A 15,477-nucleotide genomic window follows, 5' to 3' on the forward strand; every position below is an offset into this window, starting at 1 on the left:
GTTGTGATCTTATATCTTTTTTGTTCACGAGGAAAAGCGGAAGAGTGAAAACTCAAGTTTGGATCTGAAAAAAAAAAAAATTTGAAGTGCACAAATGCTGAGAGAGATAATTCCGAAAAGTATCTGTGATTTTTAAGGATAGGCAAAAAGTGGGTTGTTTGGCCCTGGTCAATATCCAACCACATGAGAATTGTACTTTTTCTACTCCCCTCTAATTTTTGGATCTGAAGGCCACTTGCATCCTCAACATGCTTGTGGCATGCATATCCACCACACTTAAAACTTGTGAGGATCAGTTAGAGGTCCCTTTCCTATAAAATTCCACCAAGCTATTATTAGGGGGTTGTACTAGTGGAATTTCCCAAACATGGATTTTGGAGCTCATTTTTAGTGCGTGAAATAATTTTCTATTTAGTACTACAGTTTTCAAATTTTTTTTCACACATGAACTCTAAAATTTTCATTTTGTTGCGAACTCATATCTTTTTTGTTTACGAGGAAAAATGGGAGAGTGATAATTCAAGTTTGAAAACTATAAAAAAAAAAATTTGAAATGCACAAATGCTGAGAGAGATAATTCCGAAAAGTATCTGTGATTTTTAAGGATAGGCAAAAAGTGGGTTGTTTGGCCCCGGTAAATATCCAACCACTTGAGAATTGTACTTTTTCTATTGCCCCCTAATTTTTGGATCTGAAGGCCACTTGCATCCTCAACATGCTTGTGGCATGCATATCCACCACACTTAAAACTTGTGAGGATCAGTTAGAGGTCCCTTTCCTATAAAATTCCACCAAGCTATTATTAGGGGGTTGTACTAGTGGAATTTCCCAAACATGGATTTTGGAGCTCATTTTTAGTGCGTGAAATAATTTTCTATTTATTATTATATTTTTCAAATTTTTTTGCACACATGAACTCTAATATTTTCATTTTGTTGCGATCTTATATCTTTTTTGTTCACAAGGAAAAATGGGAGAGTGAAAAATCAAGTTTGGATCTAAAAAAAAAAATTTGAAATGCACAAATGCTGAGAGAGATAATTCCGAAAAGTATTTGTGATTTTTAAGGATAGGCAAAAAGTGGGTTGTTTGGCCCTGGTAAATATCCAACCACTTGAGAATTGTACTTTTTCTACTCCCCCCTAATTTTTGGATCTGAAGGCCATTTGCATCCTCAACATGCTTGTGGCATGCATATCCACCACACTTAAAACACGTGAGGCTCAGTTAGAGGTCCCTTTCCTATAAAATTCCACCAACCTATTATTAGGGGGTTGTACTAGTGGAATTTCCCAAACATTGATTTTGGAGCTCATTTTTAGTGCGTGAAATAATTTTCTATTTATTATTATTGATTTCAATTTTTTTTGCAGACATGAACTCTAAAATTTTCATTTTGTTGTGATCTTATATCTTTTTTGTTCACGAGGAAAAATGGGAGACTGAAAACTCAAGTTTGGATCTGACAAAAAAAAAATTTGAAATGCACAAATGCTGAGAGAGATAATTCTGAAAAGTATCTGTGATTTTTAAGGATAGGGAAAAAGTGGGTTGTTTGGCCCTGGTAAATAGCCAAGCACTTGAGAATTGTATTTTTACTACTCCCCCCTAATTTTTGGATTTGAAGGCCACTTGCATCCTCACCATGCTTGTGGCATGCATATCCACCACACTTAAAACATGTGAGGATAATTTAGAGGTCCCTTTCCTATAAAATTCCACCAAGCTATTATTAGGGGGTTGTACTAGTGGAATTTCCCAAACATGGATTTTGGAGCTCATTTTTACCGCGTGAAATAATTTTCTATTTATTATTATAGTTTTCAAATTTTTTAGCACACATGAACTCTAAAATTTTCATTTTTTTGCGATCCTATATCTTTTTTGTTCACGAGGAAAAATGGGAGAGTGAAAACTGAAGTTTGGATCTGAAAAAAAAAAAATTGAAATGCACAAATGCTGAGAGAGATAATTCCGAAAAGTATCTGTGATGTTTATGGATAGGCAAAAAGTGGGTTGTTTGGCCCTGGTAAATATCCAACCACATGAGAATTGTACTTTTTCTACTCCCCCCTAATGTTTGGATCTGAAGGCCACTTGCATCCTCAACATGCTTGTGGCATGCATATCCACCACACTTAAAACATGTGAGAATCAGTTAGAGGTCCCTTTCCTATAAAATTCCACCAACCTATTATTAGGGGGTTGTACTAGTGGAATTTCCCAAACATGGATTTTGGAGCTCATTTTTAGTGCGTGAAATAATTTTCTACTTATTATTATAGTTTTCAAATTTTTTTTCACACATGAACTCTAACATTTTCATTTTGTTGTGAACTTATATCTTTTTTGTTTACGAGGAAAAATGGGAGAGTGATAATTCAAGTTTGAAAACTATAAAAAAAAATTTAAATGGACAAATGCTGAGAGAGATAATTCCGAAAAGTATCTGTGATTTTTAAGGATAGGCAAAAAGTGGGTTGTTTGGCCCTGGTAAATATCCAACCACTTGAGAATTGTACTTTTTCTACTCCCCCCTAATTTTTGGATCTGAAGGCCACTTGCATCCTCAACATGCTTGTGGCATGCATATCCACCACACTTAAAACTTGTGAGGATCAGTTAGAGGTCCCTTTCCTATAAAATTCCACCAAGCTATTATTAGGGGGTTGTACTAGTGGAATTTCCCAAACATAGATTTTGGAGCTCATTTGTAGAGCGTGAAATAATTTTCTATTTATTATTATTGTTTTCAAATTTTTTTGCACACATGAACTCTAAAATTTTCTTTTTGTTGCGATCTTATATCTTTTTTGTTCACGAGGAAAAGTGGGAGAGTGAAAACTCAAGTTTGGATCTGAAAAAAAAAAAAATTTGAAGTGCACAAATGCTGAGAGAGATAATTCCGAAAAGTATCCGTGATTTTTAAGGATAGGCAAAAAGTGGGTTGTTTGGCCCTGGTCAATATCCAACCACTTGAGAATTGTACTTTTTCTACTCCCCCCTAATTTTTGGATCTGAAGGCCACTTGCATCCTCAACATGCTTGTGGAATGCATATCCACCACACTTAAAACATGTGAGGATCAGTTAGAGGTCCCTTTCCTATAAAATTCCACCAAGATATTATTAAGGGGTTGTACTAGTGGAATTTCCCAAACATGGATTTTGGAGCTCATTTTTAGTGTGTGAAATAATTTTCTTTTTATTATTATAGTTTTCAATTTTTTTTGCACACATGAACTCTAAAATTTTCATTTTGTTGCGATCTTACATCTTTTTTGTTCACGAGGAAAAGTGGGAGAGTGAAAACTCAAGTTTGGATCTGAAAAAAAATAAATTTGAAATGCACAAATGCTGAGAGAGATAATTCCGAAAAGTATCTGTGATTTTTAAGGATAGGCAAAAAGTGGGTTATTTGGCCCTGGTAAATATCCAACCACATGAGAATTGTACTTTTTCTACTCCCCCCTAATTTTTGGATCTGAAGGCCACTTGCATCCTCAACATGCTTGTGGCATGCATATCCACCACACATAAAACATGTGAGGATCAGTTAGAGGTCCCTTTCTTATAAAATTCCTCCAAGCTATTATTAGGGGGTTGTACTAGTGGAATTTCCCAAACATGGATTATGGTGCTCATTTTTAGTGCGTGAAATAATTTTTTATTTATTATTATAGTTTTCAAATTTTTTTGCACACATGAACTCTAAAATTTTCATTTTGTTGCGATCTTTTATCTTTTTTGTTCACGAGGAAAAATGGGAGAGTGAAAACTCAAGTTTGGATCTGACAAAAAAAAAAATTGAAATGCACAAATGCTGAGAGAGATAATTCCGAAAAGTATCTGTGATTTTTAAGGATAGGCAAAAAGTGGGTTGTTTGGCCCTGGTAAATATCCAACCACTTGAGAATTGTACTTTTTCTACTCCCCCCTAATTTTTGGATCTGAAGGCCACTTGCATCCTCAACATGCTTGTGGCATGCATATCCACCACACTTAAAACTTGTGAGGATCAGTTAGAGGTCCCTTTCCTATAAAATTCCTCCAACCTATTATTAGGGGGTTGTACTAGTGGAATTTCCCAAACATGGATTTTGGAGCTCATTTCTACTGCGTGAAATAATTTTCTATTTATTATTATAGTTTTCAAATTTTTTTGCACACATGAACTCTAAAATTTTCATTTTGTTGTGATCTTATATCTTTTTTGTTCACGAGGAAAAATGGGAGAGTGAAAACTCAAGTTTGGATCTGAAAAAAAAAAAATTTGAAATGCACAAATGCTGAGAGAGATAATTCCGAAAAGTATCTGTGATTTTTAAGGATAGGCAAAAAGTGGGTTGTTTGGCCCTGGTAAATATCCAACCACTTGAGAATTGTACTTTTTCTACTCCCCCCTAATTTTTGGATCTGAAGGCCACTTGCATCCTCAACATGCTTGTGGCATGCATATCCACCACACTCAAAACTTGTGAGGATCAGTTAGAGGTCCCTTTCTTATAAAATTCCACCAAGCTATTATTAGGGGGTGTTACTAGTGGAATTTCCCAAACATGGATTTTGGAGCTCATTTTTATTGCGTGGAATAATTTTCTATTTATTATTATAGTTTTAAAATGTTTTTTCACACATGAACTCTAAAATTTTCATTTTGTTGCGAACTTATATCTTTTTTGTTTACGAGGAAAAATGGGAGAGTGATAATTCAAGTTTGAAAACTAAAAAAAAAAAAATTTGAAATGCACAAATGCTGAGAGGGATAATTCCGAAAAGTATCTGTGATTTTTAAGGATAGGCAAAAAGTGGGTTGTTTGGCCCTGGTAAATAGCCAACCAGTTGAGAATTGTACTTTTTCTACTCCCCCCTAATTTTTGGATCTGAAGGCCACTTGCATCCTCAACATGCTTGTGGCATGCATATCCACCACACTTAAAACATGTGAGGATCAGTTAGAGGTCCCTTTCCCAAACATGGATTTTGGAGCTCATTTTTAGTGCGTGAAATAATTTTCAATTTATTATTATAGTTTTCAAATTTTTTTGCACACATGAACTCTAAAATTTTCATTTTGTTGCGATCTTATATCTTTTTTGTTCACGAGGAAAAATGGGGGAGTGAAAACTCAAGTTTGGATTTGAAAAAAAAAAAATTTGAAATGCACAAATGCTGAGAGAGATAATTCCGAAAAGTATCTGTGATTTTTAAGGATAGGCAAAAAGTGGGCTGTTTGGCCCTGGTAAATATCCAACCACTTGAGAATTGTACTTTTTCTTCTCCCCCCTAATTTTTGGATCTGAAGGCCACTTGCATCCTCAACATGCTTGTGGCATGCATATCCACCACACTTAAAACTTGTGAGGATCAGTTAGAGGTCCCTTTCCTATAAAATTCCACCAAGCTATTATTAGGGGGTTGTACTAGTGGAATTTCCCAAACATGGATTTTGGAGCTCATTTTTAGTGCGTGAAATAATTTTTTATTTATTGTTATTGTTTTCAAATTTTTTTGCACACATGAACTCTAAAATTTTCATTTTGTTGCGATCTTATATCTTTTTTGTTCACGAGGAAAAAAGGGAGAGTGAAAACTCAAGTTTGGATCTGAAAAAAAAAAAATTGAAATGCACAAATGCTGAGAGAGATAATTCCGAAAAGTATCTGTGATTTTTAAGGATAGGCAAAAAGTGGGTTGTTTGGCCCTGGTAAATATCCAACCACTTGAGAATTGTACTTTTTCTTCTCCCCCCTAATTTTTGGATCTGAAGGCCACTTGCATCCTCAACATGCTTGTGGCATGCATATCCACCACACTTAAAACATGTGAGGATCAGTTAGAGGTCCCTTTCCTATAAAATTCCACCAAGCTATTATTAGGGGGTTGTACTAGTGGAATTTCCCAAACATAGATTTTGGAGCTCATTTGTAGAGCGTGAAATAATTTTCTATTTATTATTATTGTTTTCAAATTTTTTTGCACACATGAACTCTAAAATTTTCTTTTTGTTGCGATCTTATATCTTTTTTGTTCACGAGGAAAAGTGGGAGAGTGAAAACTCAAGTTTGGATCTGAAAAAAAAAAAAATTTGAAGTGCACAAATGCTGAGAGAGATAATTCCGAAAAGTATCTGTGATTTTTAAGGATAGGCAAAAAGTGGGTTGTTTGGCCCTGGTCAATATCCAACCACTTGAGAATTGTACTTTTTCTACTCCCCCCTAATTTTTGGATCTGAAGGCCACTTGCATCCTCAACATGCTTGTGGAATGCATATCCGCCACACTTAAAACATGTGAGGATCAGTTAGAGGTCCCTTTCCTATAAAATTCCACCAAGATATTATTAGGGGGTTGTACTAGTGGAATTTCCCAAACATGGATTTTGGAGCTCATTTCTAGTGTGTGAAATAATTTTCTTTTTATTATTATAGTTTTGAATTTTTTTTGCACACATGAACTCTAAAATTTTCATTTTGTTGCGATCTTACATCTTTTTTGTTCACGAGGAAAAGTGGGAGAGTGAAAACTCAAGTTTGGATCTGAAAAAATATAAATTTGAAATGCACAAATGCTGAGAGAGATAATTCCGAAAAGTATCTGTGATTTTTAAGGTTAGGCAAAAAGTGGGTTATTTGGCCCTGGTAAATATCCAACCACATGAGAATTGTACTTTTTCTACTCCCCCCTAATTTTTGGATCTGAAGGCCACTTGCGTCCTCAACATGCTTGTGGCATGCATATCCACCACACATAAAACATGTGAGGATCAGTTAGAGGTCCCTTTCTTATAAAATTCCTCCAAGCTATTATTAGGGGGTTGTACTAGTGGAATTTCCCAAACATGGATTTTGGTGCTCATTTTTAGTGCGTGAAATAATTTTTTATTTATTATTATAGTTTTCAAATTTTTTTGCACACATGAACTCTAAAATTTTCATTTTGTTGCGATCTTTTATCTTTTTTGTTCACGAGGAAAAATGGGAGAGTGAAAACTCAAGTTTGGATCTGACAAAAAAAAAAATTGAAATGCACAAATGCTGAGAGAGATAATTCCGAAAAGTATCTGTGATTTTTAAGGATAGGCAAAAAGTGGGTTGTTTGGCCCTGGTAAATATCCAACCACTTGAGAATTGTACTTTTTCTACTCCCCCCTAATTTTTGGATCTGAAGGCCACTTGCATCCTCAACATGTTTGTGGCATGCATATCCACCACACTTAAAACTTGTGAGGATCAGTTAGAGGTCCCTTTCCTATAAAATTCCTCCAACCTATTATTAGGGGGTTGTACTAGTGGAATTTCCCAAACATGGATTTTGGAGCTCATTTCTACTGCGTGAAATAATTTTCTATTTATTATTATAGTTTTCAAATTTTTTTGCACACATGAACTCTAAAATTTTCATTTTGTTGTGATCTTATATCTTTTTTGTTCACGAGGAAAAATGGGAGAGTGAAAACTCAAGTTTGGATCTGAAAAAAAAAAAATTTGAAATGCACAAATGCTGAGAGAGATAATTCCGAAAAGTATCTGTGATTTTTAAGGATAGGCAAAAAGTGGGTTGTTTGGCCCTGGTAAATATCCAACCACTTGAGAATTGTACTTTTTCTACTCCCCCCTAATTTTTGGATCTGAAGGCCACTTGCATCCTCAACATGCTTGTGGCATGCATATCCACCACACTCAAAACTTGTGAGGATCAGTTAGAGGTCCCTTTCTTATAAAATTCCACCAAGCTATTATTAGGGGGTGTTACTAGTGGAATTTCCCAAACATGGATTTTGGAGCTCATTTTTATTGCGTGAAATAATTTTCTATTTATTATTATAGTTTTAAAATGTTTTTTCACACATGAACTCTAAAATTTTCATTTTGTTGCGAACTTATATCTTTTTTGTTTACGAGGAAAAATGGGAGAGTGATAATTCAAGTTTGAAAACTAAAAAAAAAAAAATTTGAAATGCACAAATGCTGAGAGAGATAATTCCGAAAAGTATCTGTGATTTTTAAGGATAGGCAAAAAGTGGGTTGTTTGGCCCTGGTAAATAGCCAACCACTTGAGAATTGTACTTTTTCTACTCCCCCCTAATTTTTGGATCTGAAGGCCACTTGCATCCTCAACATGCTTGTGGCATGCACATCCACCACACTTAAAACATGTGAGGATCAGTTAGAGGTCCCTTTCCCAAACATGAATTTTGGAGCTCATTTTTAGTGCGTGAAATAATTTTCAATTTATTATTATAGTTTTCAAATTTTTTTGCACACATGAACTCTAAAATTTTCATTTTGTTGCGATCTTATATCTTTTTTGTTCACGAGGAAAAATGGGGGAGTGAAAACTCAAGTTTGGATCTGAAAAAAAAAAAATTTGAAATGCACAAATGCTGCGAGAGATAATTCCGAAAAGTATCTGTGATTTTTAAGGATAGGCAAAAAGTGGGCTGTTTGGCCCTGGTAAATATCCAACCACTTCAGAATTGTACTTTTTCTTCTCCCCCCTAATTTTTGGATCTGAAGGCCACTTGTATCCTCAACATGCTTGTGGCATGCATATCCACCACACTTAAAACTTGTGAGGATCAGTTAGAGGTCCCTTTCCTATAAAATTCCACCAAGCTATTATTAGGGGGTTGTCCTAGTGGAATTTCCCAAACATGGATTTTGGAGCTCACTTTTAGTGCGTGAAATAATTTTCTATTTATTATTATTATTTTCAAATTTTTTTGCACACATGAACTCTAAAATTTTCATTTTGTTGCGATCTTATATCTTTTTTGTTCACGAGGAAAAATGGGAGAGTGAAAACTCAAGTTTGGATCTGAAAAAAAAAAAATTGAAATGCACAAATGCTGAGAGAGATAATTCCGAAAAGTATCTGTGATTTTTAAGGATAGGCAAAAAGTGGGTTGTTTGGCCCTGGTAAATATCCAACCACTTGAGAATTGTACTTTTTCTTCTCCCCCCTAATTTTTGGATCTGAAGGCCACTTGCATCCTCCACATGCTTGTGGCATGCATATCCACCACACTTAAAACTTGTGAGGATCAGTTAGAAGTCCCTTTCCTATAAAATTCCACCAAGCTATTATTAGGGGGTTGTACTAGTGGAATTTCCCAAATATGAATTTTGGAGCTCATTTTTAGTGCGTGAAATAATTTTTTATTTATTATTATTGTTTTCAAATTTTTTTGCACACATGAACTCTAAAATTTTCATTTTGTTGCGATCTTATATCTTTTTTGTTCACGAGGAAAAATGGGAGAGTGAAAACTCAAGTTTGGATCTGAAAAAAAAAAAATTGAAATGCACAAATGCTGAGAGAGATAATTCCGGTAAGTATCTGTGATTTTTAAGGATAGGCAAAAAGTGGGTAGTTTGGCCCAGGTAAATATCCAACCACTTGAGAATTGTACTTTTTCTACTCCCCCCTAATTTTTGGATCTGAAGGCCACTTGCATCCTCAACATGCTTGTGGCATGCATATCCACCACACTTAAAACATGTGAGGATCAGTTAGAGGTCCCTTTCCTATAAAATTCCACCAAGCTATTATTAGGGGGTTGTACTAGTGGAATTTCCCAAACATAGATTTTGGAGCTCATTTGTAGAGCGTGAAATAATTTTCTATTTATTATTATTGTTTTCAAATTTTTTTGCACACATGAACTCTAAAATTTTCATTTTGTTGCGATCTTATATCTTTTTTGTTCACGAGGAAAAGTGGGAGAGTGAAAACTCAAGTTTGGATCTGAAAAAAAAAAAAATTTGAAGTGCACAAATGCTGAGAGAGATAATTCCGAAAAGTATCTGTGATTTTTAAGGATAGGCAAAAAGTGGGTTGTTTGGCCCTGGTCAATATCCAACCACTTGAGAATTGTACTTTTTCTACTCCCCCCTAATTTTTGGATCTGAAGGCCACTTGCATCCTCAACATGCTTGTGGCATGCATATCCGCCACACTTAAAACATGTGAGGATCAGTTAGAGGTCCCTTTCCTATAAAATTCCACCAAGATATTATTAGGGGGTTGTACTAGTGGAATTTCCCAAACATGGATTTTGGAGCTCATTTTTAGTGTGTGAAATAATTTTCTTTTTATTATTATAGTTTTCAATTTTTTTTGCACACATGAACTCTAAAATTTTCATTTTGTTGCGATCTTACATCTTTTTTGTTCACGAGGAAAAGTGGGAGAGTGAAAACTCAAGTTTGGATCTGAAAAAAAATAAATTTGAAATGCACAAATGCTGAGAGAGATAATTCCGAAAAGTATCTGTGATTTTTAAGGATAGGCAAAAAGTGGGTTATTTGGCCCTGGTAAATATCCAACCACATGAGAATTGTACTTTTTCTACTCCCCCCTAATTTTTGGATCTGAAGGCCACTTGCATCCTCAACATGCTTGTGGCATGCATATCTACCACACATAAAAGATGTGAGGATCAGTTAGAGGTCCCTTTCTTATAAAATTCCTCCAAGCTATTATTAGGGGGTTGTACTAGTGGAATTTCCCAAACATGGATTTTGGTGCTCATTTTTAGTGCGTGAAATAATTTTTTATTTATTATTATAGTTTTCAAATTTTTTTGCACACATGAACTCTAAAATTTTCATTTTGTTGCGATCTTATATCTTTTGTGTTCACAAGGAAAAATGGGAGAGTGAAAACTCAAGTTTGGATCTAAAAAAAAAAAATTTGAAATGCACAAATGCTGAGAGAGATAATTTCGAAAAGTATTTGTGATTTTTAAGGATAGGCAAAAAGTGGGTTGTTTGGCCCTGGTCAATATCCAACCACATGAGAATTGTACTTTTTCTACTCCCCTCTAATTTTTGGATCTGAAGGCCACTTGCATCCTCAACATGCTTGTGGCATGCATATCCACCACACTTAAAACTTGTGAGGATCAGTTAGAGGTCCCTTTCCTATAAAATTCCACCAACCTATTATTAGGGGGTTGTACTAGTGGAATTTCCCAAACATGGATTTTGGAGCTCATTTTTAGTGCGTGAAATAATTTTCTATTTAGTACTATAGTTTTCAAATTTTTTTTCACACATGAACTCTAAAATTTTCATTTTGTTGCGAACTTATGTCTTTTTTGTTTACGAGGAAAAATGGGAGAGTGATAATTCAAGTTTGAAAACTATAAAAAAAAAAATTTGAAATGCACAAATGCTGAGAGAGATAATTCCGAAAAGTATCTGTGATTTTTAAGGATAGGCAAAAAGTGGGTTGTTTGGCCCCGGTAAATATCCAACCACTTGAGAATTGTACTTTTTCTACTGCCCCCTAATTTTTGGATCTGAAGGCCACTTGCATCCTCAACATGCTTGTGGCATGCATATCCACCACACTTAAAACATGTGAGGATCAGTTACAGGTCCCTTTCCTATAAAATTCCACCAAGCTATTATTAGGGGGTTGTACTAGTGGAATTTCCCAAACATGGATTTTGGAGCTCATTTTTAGTGCGTGAAATAATTTTCTATTTATTATTATATTTTTCAAATTTTTTTGCACACATGAACTCTAATATTTTCATTTTGTTGCGATCTTATATCTTTTTTGTTCACAAGGAAAAATGGGAGAGTGAAAACTCAAGTTTGGATCTAAAAAAAAAAATTTGAAATGCACAAATGCTGAGAGAGATAATTCCGAAAAGTATTTGTGATTTTTAAGGATAGGCAAAAAGTGGGTTGTTTGGCCCTGGTCAATATCCAACCACTTGAGAATTGTACTTTTTCTACTCCCCCCTAATTTTTGGATCTGAAGGCCATTTGCATCCTCAACATGCTTGTGGCATGCATATCCACCACACTTAAAACATGTGAGGCTCAGTTAGAGGTCCCTTTCCTATAAAATTCCACCAACCTATTATTAGGGGGTTGTACTAGTGGAATTTCCCAAACATTGATTTTGGAGCTCATTTTTAGTGCGTGAAATAATTTTCTATTTATTATTATTGTTTTCAATTTTTTTTGCAGACATGAACTCTAAAATTTTCATTTTGTTGTGATCTTATATCTTTTTTGTTCACGCGGAAAAATGGGAGACTGAAAACTCAAGTTTGGATCTGACAAAAAAAAAATTTGAAATGCACAAATGCTGAGAGAGATAATTCTGAAAAGTATCTGTGATTTTTAAGGATAGGGAAAAAGTGGGTTGTTTGGCCCTGGTAAATAGCCAAGCACTTGAGAATTGTATTTTTACTACTCCCCCCTAATTTTTGGATTTGAAGGCCACTTGCATCCTCACCATGCTTGTGGCATGCATATCCACCACACTTAAAACATGTGAGGATAATTTAGAGGTCCCTTTCCTATAAAATTCCACCAAGCTATTATTAGGGGGTTGTACTAGTGGAATTTCCCAAACATGGATTTTGGAGCTCATTTTTACCGCGTGAAATAATTTTCTATTTATTATTATAGTTTTCAAATTTTTTAGCACACATGAACTCTAAAATTTTCATTTTTTTGCGATCCTATATCTTTTTTGTTCACGAGGAAAAATGGGAGAGTGAAAACTGAAGTTTGGATCTGAAAAAAAAAAAATTGAAATGCACAAATGCTGAGAGAGATAATTTCGAAAAGTATCTGTGATGTTTATGGATAGGCAAAAAGTGGGTTGTTTGGCCCTGGTAAATATCCAACCACATGAGAATTGTACTTTTTCTACTCCCCCCTAATTTTTGGATCTGAAGGCCACTTGCATCCTCAACATGCTTGTGGCATGCATATCCACCACACTTAAAACATGTGAGGATCAGTTAGAGGTCCCTTTCCTATAAAATTCCACCAAGCTATTATTAGGGGGTTGTACTAGTGGAATTTCCCAAACATGGATTTTGGAGCCCATTTTTAGTGCGTGAAATAATTTTCTACTTATTATTATAGTTTTCAAATTTTTTTTCACACATGAACTCTAAAATTTTCATTTTGTTGTGAACTTATATCTTTTTTGTTTACGAGGAAAAATGGGAGAGTGATAATTCAAGTTTGAAAACTATAAAAAAAAATTTAAATGGACAAATGCTGAGAGAGATAATTCCGAAAAGTATCTGTGATTTTTAAGGATAGGCAAAAAGTGGGTTGTTTGGCCCTGGTAAATATCCAACCACTTGAGAATTGTACTTTTTCTACTCCCCCCTAATTTTTGGATCTGAAGCCACTTGCATCCTCAACATGCTTGTGGCATGCATATCCACCACACTTAAAACATGTGAGGATCAGTTAGAGGTCCCTTTCCTATAAAATTCCACCAAGCTATTATTAAGGGGTTGTACTAGTGGAATTTCCGAAACATGGATTTTGGTGCTCATTTTTAGTGCGTGAAATAATTTTTTATTTATTATTATAGTTTTCAAATTTTTTTGCGCACATGAACTCTAAAATTTTCATTTTGTTGCGATCTTTTATCTTTTTTGTTCACGAGGAAAAATGGGAGAGTGAAAACTCAAGTTTGGATCTGACAAAAAAAAAATTGAAATGCACAAATGCTGAGAGAGATAATTCCGAAAAGTATCTGTGATTTTTAAGGATAGGCAAAAAGTGGGTTGTTTGGCCCTGGTAAATATCCAACCACTTGAGAATTGTACTTTTTCTACTCCCCCCTAATTTTTGGATCTGAAGGCCACTTGCATCCTCAACATGCTTGTGGCATGCATATCCACCACACTTAAAACTTGTGAGGATCAGTTAGAGGTCCCTTTCCTATAAAATTCCTCCAACCTATTATTAGAGGGTTGTACTAGTGGAATTTCCCAAACATGGATTTTGGAGCTCATTTCTACTGCGTGAAATAATTTTCTATTTATTATTATAGTTTTCAAATTTTTTTGCACACATGAACTCTAAAATTTTCATTTTGTTGTGATCTTATATCTTTTTTGTTCACGAGGAAAAATGGGAGAGTGAAAACTCAAGTTTGGATCTGAAAAAAAAAAAATTTGAAATGCACAAATGCCGAGAGAGATAATTCCGAAAAGTATCTGTGATTTTTAAGGATAGGCAAAAAGTGGGTTGTTTGGCCCTGGTAAATATCCAACCACTTGAGAATTGTACTTTTTCTACTCCCCCCTAATTTTTGGATCTGAAGGCCACTTGCATCCTCAACATGCTTGTGGCATGCATATCCACCACACTCAAAACTTGTGAGGATCAGTTAGAGGTCCCTTTCTTATAAAATTCCACCAAGCTATTATTAGGGGGTGTTACTAGTGGAATTTCCCAAACATGGATTTTGGAGCTCATTTTTATTGCGTGAAATAATTTTCTATTTATTATTATAGTTTTAAAATGTTTTTTCACACATGAACTCTAAAATTTTCATTTTGTTGCGAACTTATATCTTTTTTGTTTACGAGGAAAAATGGGAGAGTGATAATTCAAGTTTGAAAACTAAAAAAAAAAAAATTTGAAATGCACAAATGCTGAGAGAGATAATTCCGAAAAGTATCTGTGATTTTTAAGGATAGGCAAAAAGTGGGTTGTTTGGCCCTGGTAAATAGCCAACCAGTTGAGAATTGTACTTTTTCTACTCCCCCCTAATTTTTGGATCTGAAGGCCACTTGCATCCTCAACATGCTTGTGGCATGCATATCCACCACACTTAAAACATGTGAGGATCAGTTAGAGGTCCCTTTCCCAAACATGGATTTTGGAGCTCATTTTTAGTGCGTGAAATAATTTTCAATTTATTATTATAGTTTTCAAATTTTTTTGCACACATGAACTCTAAAATTTTCATTTTGTTGCGATCTTATATGTTTTTTGTTCACGAGGAAAAATGGGGGAGTGAAAACTCAAGTTTGGATCTGAAAAAAAAAAAATTTGAAATGCACAAATGCTGAGAGAGATAATTCCGAAAAGTATCTGTGATTTTTAAGGATAGGCAAAAAGTGGGCTGTTTGGCCCTGGTAAATATCCAACCACTTCAGAATTGTACTTTTTCTTCTCCCCCCTAATTTTTGGATCTGAAGGCCACTTGCATCCTCAACATGCTTGTGGCATGCATATCCACCACACTTAAAACTTGTGAGGATCAGTTAGAGGTCCCTTTCCTATAAAATTCCACCAAGCTATTATTAGGGGGTTGTACTAGTGGAATTTCCCAAACATGGATTTTGGAGCTCATTTTTAGTGCGTGAAATAATTTTTTATTTATTATTATTGTTTTCAAATTTTTTTGCACACATGAACTCTAAAATTTTCATTTTGTTGCGATCTTATATCTTTTTTGTTCACGAGGAAAAATGGGAGAGTGAAAACTCAAGTTTGGATCTGAAAAAAAAAAAATTGAAATGCACAAATGCTGAGAGAGATAATTCCGGTAAGTATCTGTGATTTTTAAGGATAGGCAAAAAGTGGGTAGTTTGGCCCATGTAAATATCCAACCACTTGAGAATTGTACTTTTTCTACTCCCCCCTAATTTTTGGATCTGAAGGCCACTTGCATCCTCAACATGCTTGTGG

This window comes from Aristolochia californica, unplaced genomic scaffold (assembly GCF_029961685.1).
Source record: "Aristolochia californica isolate CCGP_79_NKW_82.1479 unplaced genomic scaffold, dmAriCali1.0.hap1 SCAF_15, whole genome shotgun sequence".
Lineage (NCBI taxonomy): Eukaryota > Viridiplantae > Streptophyta > Magnoliopsida > Piperales > Aristolochiaceae > Aristolochia > Aristolochia californica.